At 41.3% G+C, this 12,449-nt stretch overlaps 1 protein-coding gene across 1 annotated transcript in view; it reads left to right on the plus strand.

The window, feature by feature from the left end:
- The first annotated feature begins 768 nt into the window (after positions 1–768).
- Positions 769–12,449, plus strand: part of BBX (BBX high mobility group box domain containing) — a 193,107-nt gene continuing 181,426 nt past the window's right edge. The window contains exons 1-2 of the mRNA XM_065419519.1: positions 769–859; positions 3,902–3,974. The gene's annotated coding sequence lies outside the window, so the exon portion shown is untranslated. The remainder of the gene's footprint in view (positions 860–3,901; positions 3,975–12,449) is intronic.

The following is a 12,449-nucleotide window of genomic DNA, read 5'->3' on the forward strand; positions in this document are numbered from 1 at the left end:
CAGCATGCAGTACTAGTCCTTCATAGTATCGCTTTGCAATGTTATTGTCTGAAACCCTTTTGATAGTTCAGTGAGTAAATGACCATTTCAGCAAACTGTTTATCTTCATTGTTTTCAGACCAGTGTGATGGGATTGATTTTCTGTATTTACTTACTAACTAGTCATTGACTATATGGATGCATTTCAGCCTTTCTGAACTTCTCTGTTCTGTATGTTTTGGCCTCTGAATGAATTCATCCTGAGTAAAAATAAAAAAGAGAGATAACCAGCAACAACTGAAATCCTGCCTTTTGCTACTTGTTTACCAGCTCAGACTGGCAAATCATAACACAAAGAATTGCTCTTCCATGGGGCACTATACAGTGGCAATAAAAAAACCCACTTCGGTATCCAGTGGAGTCGTAGTTTATTACCACAACCCTCCCAAGTCAACCAATGGACACCAGTTTCAAGCGTTTTAACTAGTGCAGATCATCCTTACTCTCACTGACCTGAGTTTGCTGGTCCTTCTACCTGCCCTGCTAGGCTGTCTACAGGTCCTGAAACATTAGTAAAAGAAACGAGATGATCTTTGTGTGTGAGTGTGTGCATATGAGTGTGTGTGTGCGTGCGAGTCTCTCGCTCTTTGGGTGTAACAGGCCAGCTGTATGGCTGGCAAACCTGTCCCTCAGTCCCTGAGCCAATCGCAGGCTGCCTTATATAAAAATGAATGTTTTCAGTCTCTCCGGGTTGCATGTACTGTATGTGGAGCAGTGTACGGTGAAAACCGAGGCTCTGCTGAGTGCTCTTCTCTTCACTTTCACATAGAGAAACACTGACTGGCCACTGAAACATACACACACACAGACACACAGAGAGGTAAGTGCACACAACCCACAGCCTTTCCCTTCGCAATCCAGGCAGGAGAGGTACCCTCTTCACACACTTTCCTTTCTATTACTCACTTAACAGCACTGGGGCAGCCCCCAAGGACTCTTCCAGCAGCAGCAGCCGGTAGGGTGGACTTGGAGGCAGGCAGAGACCTTTACATGTCCTGGGTTGCTGCTGCCACGATTTCCAGTCACTTTTCCTCCCTCTTTTCACCCCAGCCTTCATTTCAAACTTTGGGTGGGGAGGGGGTTTGTTTCTGTCGCCTCCTTTCCTCGTTAAAAGGCCGGGCGTGGAGGGGGGGGGAAAGGGGAGGTGAATTGCAATGCAATGCATAAGAAAAAAAATACACCAGGGGTAGGCCAGCCAGTGCCAGGCTGCGTTTGAACCAGTACCTCTCACCACAGAGAGGCAAGAGCAGCAGCAACAACGGAGGAGCGAGGGGTGGGGGAAAGAAGCTGAAATAGAGAGGAGGGATAACAACAACAAACCAGCCACACCGGCTGTGCGTTTGTGGGGGGCTTGACAGGGAAATCGCGGCAGCCAGAAACGAAACTTCATTCCAGGGGCCGGTGGGGGAAAAAAGTGCGTTGATTTATTTTCGGGGCCAGGTTTCTCTGTGGTTTGGTGTCACTTAAAAAAGAGAGAGAGAGAGAGAAGCCAACAACCACCAGGCTCAGTTGTTCGCTTTGAGAGTTGGGAAGCTATATTTTCCGGTAGAGCCATCCGTGCGATGCACTCCTTCCCTCCTCCCCCCCCCCCCCCATGTTGTAATTTTCTAGAGAAAAAGTGGGGCTAGTGCAAGCCGGGGAGGAAGAAAGAATAAAGGGGGGCGGGGGAGGGACGGAGGAGGAGAGAGGCTGTGTCAGGATTTTGCATGAATGTGGGATTATGTTGTGTCAATAAGTTTAAGGTGGAGAGAGAGAGGCTGGGGGGGAAGGAAGGCCTTGGCTGTTTAAAGTCCTATTTCTGAAGGTAAGTTGTGACATTGGATGGTCGCGATGACAGAAAACTTGGAGATCATTTGCCCAGGGAGGGGGTTTGTGCCTTTAGTGGGGGTTACTCAGTCATCAGAAGCCAGATTGGTGTTAAACTGTTATTTGCTGCTGCGATATCGGGTCGCTGGTAAATTACAGAAATCAGACTCTCTCTTCCCCCCCCCCCCCGCCCCCCCCCCGTTTCTCTCTCTTCCTCCTCTCTATGTTATTTGCAATGTATGAAACTTACATGGCTGGGAGGAGAGAACCGAGCCAGTGTAGGTTTGCAATGGGGGAGGAAGGGAGGGAATAGCATTGATCCTGGGATCTGTAAAACAGCAGGTTTGTGTTTAGAAATATCTTTTTACAGCCCGCTGCCGCTGAACGAGGAAGGTAAAATGAAACGATGCAAAAAGAAGCTGAGACAACATGTACGACAGAGACAGAGCGAGTGAGAGGCACAGACAAGCTATTTTTTGCTTTCCTTTTCTGTAGAAAGGGGAAAGAAAATGCCTGGGTCTCTCCCACTCCCTGTGAGCAATGGCTTGCTGCTTTTATTTTAACTGTGTGAGGGGCAAATTAGCGACTTCTCACGAGAGGATCTTGTTTAAAAGTTTTTAAGAGGTGAGAGAGTATGTGTTGGGGAAAGAGGGGGAGCCTTGTGGAAGGTGGTGGCGAGAAACCAGCCAGGCTGCTGAGGATGGTCACTTGGCCTGGGGCTTTGAAACCATTGCCTGTCCTACTAATGACACGTTCAAGTCCCAGATTTAGGAGCAGCAGGGGTGGGGGCAGCTTGCCACCCCCTCAGCCCACTCCCCGATATTAACACGCTGTGGAGATGGAGCAGGGATAGGAGTCTAGGTCTCCATGTGGCTCTTTGCAGCAGCAGCAGCACCACCTCCCCGGTGGCAGCAGCGGGATCATCGCCCGGGCCCGCGGGGAGGAGGAGGGGAGCAGTAGCAGGGAGGTGTTTTTTGCCAGTCTGATTCACCAAATCTCGTTGGGGAGGGAAAGCTGGAGAACTGTGGGGAGCTGCCCCGTCGTCCCCCCCATTCTCCCCCGTCCTCCCTCCCCTCCTGAAAGGTGTTGTGCAGACTTTTCCCCCTGGGAGGGTGAGATTTGTGCATTACATTATTGCTCCTCTCCTCCCCCCCCCCAAAGCAAGATGGACTCTCTTCTCTCTCTCTCTCTCTCTCTTTCTCTCCCCCCTCTCCCTGTGTCTTGTCAGCCTTTAAGATCGACATTTTGTAACTAAGATGCAAACTTGATGGTGACCAGGAGGAAAAAGGGAAAGCCGTGGGTCAGTCTAGCCTCTCTCCATATTTAATACCTTTCCTTTCACCCCACCCCAGAGCCCGGATTCTGGTGGCTCTATACTTTGCACAGGGGGTGGGTGGCGGTGGTGGCTTGCAAATGCATTTCCCCATGCACTGTCTGGATTCAGGTCTCTAATCTCCGTGTGGATTGCGATGGTGGAGGGGCTTGTTTGGCGATTTCAGGACTCTCTAGATCTGGAAAAGGGGAATGGGCATTACCTGAAACAGTGCTACAACGTTGCAGCCGCCTCTCTCTCTCTCCCTGTGTATATCTCGTACCTGAAATCTGGGCTTGCTGATTTCCTAATATTATTATTATTACGTCGCTGAAATTATCCACGCTGGGGATTGAGCGAAAGCACTTGTGTAAATCGTTGGGCTTTATTGTGGTTTATTTTTGTGACCAACTTTCTGCCTTTTATTTTGATACGTCGCACATTTCATGGTGAGAGAGAGAGAAAATAACCCACCCCGCTGATGCACACTCAGATGATTTGTTCCATTTGCCCAGTCCTAATGCCCTTTAAAGACATGGTGCATCTTTTGTTTGCTGTTTAAGGTTTCCTGCGACTGTCAACCTGCTTCCCGTTTTAAGGAGAACTTATACGAGGGGGAGGGGTGTGTGAGGAGGAAGCAAGTTTCAAGTTTTGGGAATTTCTCCTCTTGTTGGCGTTGTGGCGAGTTGCAATATTGTAAAATCATGGTGTACTGATGATGTGCCTGTATTTGATACTTTATAGGTCACTATCACATGACAAAGGCTTTGAGACAGCTTCATCTTCCTCTGTCTGTAATTTCCATTTGCCTTCCTGGGTAAGTATGTAAACTGTACAGGGGGGAAATAGTGTAATTGTTGTTAATGAGATCCAGGCTATCTTCTCGTTCCTTTTCATGGAGGAGATGCTTGTTTAGGTTTTAGCACCTCAGAAAACATGTCTTCTTTTGGGTGCCCACAGGAACTGTCAGATTACAAAGTTTGTGTGTTAGGAATGCAAGGGGATGGGTATTATGAACATGAAAATTAGAAGGCCCTCAGTATTGGGATCTTATTAGCTCATTTATGAAAGAAAAGCCCTTGGCTTTCAAAGAATAGTTGAATTATGGCAAAAGTTTTAAAACAACAATTGGAATATGAAAAGTGCAACATTGTGGGCTAAAAAGTTATTAACCATATACAGCCTGTGAAACTTGAGGCTGGCAGAAGAGATGGGAAAAATATGAAGAGGCTTATGTTTAAGAAATCTAAGAGTTGTCTTCTAGGAGTTGGGGGACAGTTGTAATGCTAGGGTGACAGGCATTAACTTGGTTTTAACATGCAAATCCCACTTTCCTGGTAATTCTTGCGCTTTCTGTATCTCTTACCATTTCTCTTCCTGGGATTGGTTAACACAGGTAGCTACTGAATTTGAAAGACAAATTTTAGTGATTAAATTGCTAAAATTTCCAAAGTACTTTTAGGAACCAGAGCATTTTTGTTCATTTGCTTTGGAAGAGTTTGACACTATTGAACCAACATAATGTACTTGTTTCAAACAGAGGTTCGAATCTGTGGGGCCAAATGAAGAGCTGGTATACGTGGGTGTAACTCAAATAGTGTTGGTGCAGTTGAACCTACTGACAGTGGTCTGAATTTCATCCCGATGATGGAAAAACATAGCAACATTGCAAATATTGAGTATATATAATTAAAAAAAAACCCCAACACACACATTTAGGAGGCGAGTTTAGTTCTTATAAAAGCTCATTAATAACACAGTCTTGATCTTCAGCAGCCCCTGTATGGCAAACATGAGGTATGTGATGATCCCAAATAGGCAAAGGAGGCTGTTGGGAGTCGCTGCTCTTGTGGGATCTTTTGAAATGGCTGCAGCCACAATACTAACTAGTGGGATACTGGCAGCGGAGAGACTGTGCCCCATGACTTGTCAGAGTGTTGGAGGGAGGTGGATTCTGTTTCTTTTCCCAGTTCCTGCAGAGATTAACACCCACATTCCAATAATTCAGCCTGTATGGGGAGTAGTGAGTGGGGGTATATACATGCCTTTCATCCTTTGACATAAACTATAATGTCGAAAGAAATTTAACACAAAATAAACTAATTACAATTTTATTACAAGACCAGTTGCACTGGAAAAATATAGTTCTCAAAAACTGCTAACCAGATTTTATAATCTTATTGCTAAGAATTGCATTATGTGCAGAATAATTGATACAACAGTCTTTACAAAGTGAAGAAAGCTTTACAAAATTCAAAAGCTTACTGATAGGACCCAGACTGTTGCTCAAAGCTGAACACACACACACTTATATATATATTTGACTTCAAATGTAAACAGAGAATTTTTTCAAAATTCAAAATATATATATAGATTTTTGAAAAAATTCTCTGTTTACATTTGAAGTCAAATTAGAATTCTGTACACCACAAAGGGCTTTCTCTTTATTTGGTATAATGGTGTAGGATTTTTGGGAAGAGCAGAACTTTGAGACCTTACATCATAACTGGCATTGTCCTAATACTGTCCTTGGTCCTAGCACTTAATATATAGCTTCCACACAATATTGAGATGTGTGGGTGCATAGAATTCTGTTCCATAAATAATGGGCTGATCGTGTTCTCCATACAGCTCTACAAGAAGTGGACAGTTTAATTCTACTCATACTTACAGAATCAGTGTAAATGCAGCTCCAAATAGCATTGAAATGGTATTTACAAATTAGGAAGCAGAGAAATGGTAAAATATCCTAGTGAAGAGGAGGGAGTAATGGAAACTTTAAGGAAGCACTGAATAAATTTTTGTTGAAATTGAAAAAGTAATATAAAATGTATCTAGTTAATGGTAGAATGGAGATTTCCTCAAGTTTGGCTGTTACCAGATACTTTCATTTACTTTTGGGAATTCTTCTGTTTGATGAAAGTAAAGATTTTTTTTTAATCACATGGTTTTAGGAGCTATAATCACTGTATAATTTGATTTTAAACAGAGTTTAGTAAACAATTTTCATACAAATCCCAATATAATGCATAGGGTCAGATTTTGATCTCAGTTACAAACTAATCTACAATACTCCCAATGAAGTCAGGTGTTGTGGGGGTGCACGGGTGGGGAATTGTTTCCTCCAGGATCCATGTGCAGAAGGACCAATAATCTCAGACACTGGCACATAATCTCAAACGTTGGGCATATCATCAACATACACGACTTGTCTGAATTACTGGAGCAAAATAGTAAATAAGGTTTCAAGTAAACACATAATTAAAAATAATGTAAAATCCTCTTTGGTGTTTTTGATCAGTACAGAATGTTTTAGTGAGCAAATTTAAGACATGTATCACAAACCTACTGCATGCCCATGGAAGTTACCTTCAGTAAAAGGCCTGTAGGAGAGACAAATTCATTTATAGGTATCTTCCTGTCCAATGTCAGGAGGAAAGCCCTAATGTCTCCTAGTTGTTCTTTGAGTAATTGAAGATATTAAATGTCAGTTTTCTACATTTAATATCAGTGATAAAAATGTTAAGTATAAAAATGATTTTCTTTCATCCCAAAGGATCTCAAAGCACCTTACAAACTATGACCCCAACCCAGCAGATCACATAAGTAATTTTAAGCAAATGAGTAGTCCCATTAAAGTCACTCATGTGGTTAAAATTATACCTGTGCCTAGGTGATCTGCTGGAGAGGGGGCCTAAATACTATACTTACAACAGCACTGGAACATCGCCAACACTGGAGTGGAAAGTGACTGTCATCTTGCATACAACACACAATGTAATAATGTGAGGATAGGAAATTTCGGCCAACAGAATTGGGGTAAATCTTTCTTTTACATAATGTGCAAAAGGAGGATGTATACACACAAAGTAGCTAAGTCCTCTGTTTTACTTTTTATGGTAGATCTGTCGGTGCAAAGTAATTAGATACATGTTTGTGTATAGGTTGTTTATGAATCCATTCACCCAGCACCTGTGATTTGAAACATGGCATCTGTTTAACAGTGCACGGCCTCCATAATATGCAAGATTTCATGTATATTCAAAAGTGGTTTAGAGTGGAAGGATGGCATTATAGATTAGGCCCTGGAGTGGGACTCAGGAGATCTGGGTTCAATTTCTGCTTCTGCCACACATTACCTGTGTGACCTAGGATAAATGGTTTAGTTCAGAAAGTTTCAAAAGTGGCCACTGGTTTTGCCTGACTTAATTTTTCAGTGTGCTGCCTTGGGCTGAGCAGGCACAGTTCCAGTTGAAGTCAGTGGGAGCGACAAGTGTTCAGATTGAGTCGCCCTGAACTGGAGACTGCTTTTGAAAATGGAGGCTTTTATCTCCCGCTGCTTCACTTTTCCATCTGTAAAATGGAGACTATTAATATTTCCTTGTATCATAGGAGTGTCGGAACATTAAACTCATTCATATTTGTGGGATACTACAGTGATGTGAGCAATAGAAGTACCTGTAGATAAATCACATGGTGCACATGCTATAGCACAGTTTTTCTTACTGATTATTATGTTTCATAATTACAAATGATATTACTCTAAATATCTTTTATGTTTCCTTTTTACTTAATAGGCCACTTAGCTTGATTTAAATTCTTTAATTATAGGTATTAAAATTACCTCTAGAAAGTAAATATGAAAAAGTCAACTTTCTTTCATTTAGAGTATAATTTATTTAGTTAGTTTGTTTCTGTGGTGTCTTGTTCAAACCCATTTTATTTTTCAATTTTATATTAAAATATTATTAGTTCAGACCCCCATTTGTAGGTCCACAATAACAACCAGTTCTCTGAGCTTAGCTGATGGTTTCAGTTCTGTTGCTAGTGGACATTTGTCAATTTCACAAAAAAAGACTGTCACAGCTGACATCCTCCTTGATAGTTTCAGAAGAGCCCAGGACTGAATGAGCATAAAGATTAAGCTAATTGTAGGAGTGAGCCACCAAGTCACTGTTGAACCACATTGGTGAGGCAATGTGGGGAAGTTTGCACTCACATTGCTGTTCTTGTTCTAAAAATAAACAATAATAATTAGCAGTGATAGGTCCTGATTCAGAAAAGCACTTACACCTGTGCTTCCAGCAAAGTACTTGAACCACTCTGTAGTCATAAATCTCAGAGGTGGGCCAGCATTATTATCTCCATTTTCAGATGGGAAAACCAAGGTGTAGAGAGATGAAATGGCTTGCGCAAGGTCACAAAGCAGTCCAGCAGCAGACCCAGGAATAGAATCCAGATCTTATTCCTACACTAGTGCCCTGTTCCCTGGAACATGCTGCCTCCAAAGCCCTGATTCAGGTAGTTGCTTAAGCAGGTGCACTGAGCATGTGAGATGTCCAATTGACTTCAGTAGGACTACTGATATGCTTAAAGTTAGACACCTTAGGTACCTTGCTGAATTGGGGATTTGAATTTATAAGACACCAGCTGTGTCAATTTGCTATTTTGCCTGTAATTCACTTAAAGTTACTAGCGCAAAAAAAATTAAAAAAAAAATTGCAACTAATATTCAGCTGTTAGTTTTTCATTATAGTCAGATTTATGGATAGGAACTTCTAAATATCCAGCAATTTATTAACCCGAGGCTTTTGCCTTTTCCATTATGTGCATCAGTATTTAACCAATAGTGGATAATTTTTTACTTCCCAGCATCAAGTTTTAGAAATAAGATGTTGCCTTGCAGGCATGTGGTAGTAAAAGAAACAAATGTACTAAAACTCACCATCCCCTACAATGAAATTATGTTAATATTTATATCAGCATTAACTTTAATATGAAACGTATAACTTCCTGAAGCAGCTACTTTGGCTATATGACCATATTTTGGTAAATAAAGGTGATTTAGCAATTTGAATTTTTACTTCTGAGCTCAGTAAACATATTTCAGCGTATCAGTTATTCAGATTTGCTGGTTACTACTTCTTGACTGAGGATATGTTAGCTTTGATTTAAAATAAAAGTTCTCTTTGAGGAGAGGAAAAATAAATGCACCTATTTGTAGTGTGCGCTCACAATGATAGCGGTGCTTTATTATTTTTAATATTTATAAACTCAGTTACATAAGAGATTAATGAACAAAGAAAAAAACATGCTTTTGACAGAGTTTCCAGCACTTCTACTTTCTTCTTCTCTAGCATAGATATGCATAATGTAAGAGCGGGTCCATACGATTTTTTTTTTGTATGAATAGGAAACTTCAACAATTCAACATGTGAAAATATACTGGCTTCGGGTACCTCTGCCTGCAAGAAAGTTTAATGCAATGAAAACTTAGTCATTAGCAGGGGAAAGAAAGCTAACTGAACTTTATAAGAGTAGATTCAGATTATTAGTTGCTTAGGAGACATAGAATTTTTTTTATAAGAAGAAGCCTTTCCCACTAGTATTTTGGTGGAAGAGATCTTATAAGTGATGTAGTTCTACACAGGTGAAAAAAATCACTTTGAAAATATGAAGTAGCACTCCACTGGTCTGTAATGTCACTAAGGGCTGTGACAATCAGGGGCCTTATTCAGCAAAATATATGTTCAGTGGGTTTCCATGAGATGGGATTTGTAGAGCTTAATTCAGCGTCGAGAGACCAAAAATGTCAGTCTGTCTTTGCTATGGATCTTAACAAGTTTTTGTCTCCCCCTTCCCTTGCTGGTTTGCAAGTGAACGGGAAGGTGAATCTCCTCCAGTGCCTGTTTTTCTGAAAGGTAATAAATATGACAGGCTGTGTCGGATTCTGCTCTCAGCTTCACCTTTGTAAAACCAGAGTAACCCCAGTCACTGTAATGGAGTTACTCTGTGTATGCACAGGTGTAACTGAAAGTTCCATGTCACCCAGTATGCCTGAAAGAATGCATGCTAAGGGATTCATCCTGCTTCCACCAAATTCAATGAAAGCAGGAGCAGACTGTAGAGGGCCTGACCCTGCTCTTATTAATGTCAGTGACAGCAGAATCAAGGCCATACAAGGGTACAAATGAAGAAGGCGCACACAAACTGCCAGTGCCCTGGTAGATTAGGAATGCTAAATACACCATGCTGCTGTTGCATTGAGGTCTTTGAACCCAGGCCTTTTCAGTCTCTGCAACATAATATTTTCAATGAGCTCCACCAAGACCTTTCAGAATATGCTTTGGCATAGGTCTCATTTGTTCTCCAGTTTTATTTGTGTCTGTATGCCACTTTGTCAGAAGTTACCCACACTACTAGCAAGAGCTCTTGAGGCTGGGTAATACACATCACATGATAATAGTTAGGATTATGTCTCTTGCAGAGGAATAGTCAGTCGTCTTTCTCCAGCCTGTGTTCTTTTTATGCTATTTTTGTGTGTATGGGATTTTTGTGGTTGTTAAAGCAATACATATGAGGATGTCATCACAAGAGATTTGCAGATGAACCTGGGGTAGAGGAGAAGCAGGGTGGCTAGATTTCCTTTCACTTACACCAGTTTAAATCTGGAGTAACTCCACCAAAGTCAGTGGAGTTAAAACTCGTGTGAGATTCTGATCCAAAGTCTGACAGCAAAAGCCTCAGAAGGAAGTCTCCCCCAGTAGTGTTTTTCGCCAGGTTGCTGAAACTGTATTGTTGGGTTTAGCCAGGTTGGATTTGCTTTCCACAGATGGTCTTTGAGCCAGCTAGGCAATGAAATATGCGACAGTGATTTTTCTTAGAGAGAGGATGATACATTAAGAAACTAAGGCATTTTTGGCCTAATTGTCACTGAAGAACAGACTAGGGCCCAATTCTGCACCTGGATCCGTGCAGTTTGGTTCCTCACAAGCCACAGTGACTTCAGTGGGGCTCTGTGTGAGCATAGGGATTCACCCATATGCGTCCAGGTGCAGGATCGGGTCCCTAAAGTTGTTAGAAGCCTCTGATTTTCCTCAGAGGGAGCAGCACATACCTTTGCTTCACATTATTATTAATTATCATTTATATTACAATAATGCCCAGAGGGCCCAATCTGGGTCATGGGCCCATTATGCTGGAAGCTGCACAAACACATAGTATGAGACAATCCAAGTCCCGAAGAGCTGACAATCTAAAATGACAAGAAGTATAGGAAAAGAGAGAGGGGGAGAGAGAGAGTCAAAATATACAGACTTCCCCTACCTAGCTGAGAGGGTATTCTCCCATTTTATGTTTTCCAATCTATTTGTTGCTGAAGTATATGGCGCTCACATTATGATTTGTTGCAGTAAAAGATGCCACCCTAATTTGACCTTGGTCCCAACAAGAAGGATCTTCTCTGGGCCAAGCTTTCATTTATGCCCTGTTTAAACTACACTACCAGTAATGCTTCCCCTAACAGATAGGTATAAGTGTAGGGTTAGGAAAACCATTATGCTTCTAAGATTTGATGTTTGGGTTTCAATACTCATCAAGAAATCTTTAATAAACCTTCCATGTAGATTTTGAATGCTTGTTATTAAGGGAGCATGCCACTACCATTGTAGTTCAGAGCAAGATCAGCTATGAAAATCTCAGACACCCTGGATGGCTAAGTAAGGGGAGCTTTTGGTAAATCCAGAATAGAACTGTGTATTGGGGAAGAAGTATTATCACACCCACCTTTCTGAAATGTCCAACTTTAGCATTTCTTTCTCTTTACAAATGGTTTCTTCCTGCCCAAGTTTCAAGTTGACTATCACTGATTTATGCCATGTGGAAAATGACATGCATGGCTCAAATCATGCCAGTCAGTGGGCATTCCATGTGCCATACTTGCAAGATCAGAGCATAACTTTAATTTGAAATGGTCTGTAAAATAGATTACAAAAAAAAAAGTAGAACTCCTTTATTTAGTTTGTGTGGAATATTATTTCTGTACATCATGTTAAATATCAGCCATACACACTATACTTAATATATTTTGAAATAAGTATGCAAAATTGAAGCATGATCAAATACTGATTATGAGGCTGGTGTACAAATTAATAAGCAAATTAAAATAGCATAATTAATTTCCAACTTCATTAGAAGAAACAGAGATATGCAATGTGGGAGGGGGAGAAAGGGGAGGAATTCGATGTTTGCAAAATGAAAAGTGCCAAGACTGGTAGTGAAGTAGGTTACGCAAGTAGCTATTGAAAATGTAGTATTCTGGTCCTATTGATAAGAACTTTCTTAATGCATAAATAGCAACCAGAAGTTCCAAAAATCATGAAATCAAGGAGGTTAGATTAAATAGAGAAAACTAGTTTTTCAACTGGAACAAGCAGAGGTAGCTTTAAATTTTGTTTATTGGTATACAGAAGATTAACAAGAGGAGGTAAAATATGAAGGGCTAAATGCTGCC

The sequence above is a fragment of the Emys orbicularis genome, chromosome 1 (assembly GCF_028017835.1).
Source record: "Emys orbicularis isolate rEmyOrb1 chromosome 1, rEmyOrb1.hap1, whole genome shotgun sequence".
Classification (NCBI taxonomy): Eukaryota; Metazoa; Chordata; order Testudines; family Emydidae; genus Emys; species Emys orbicularis.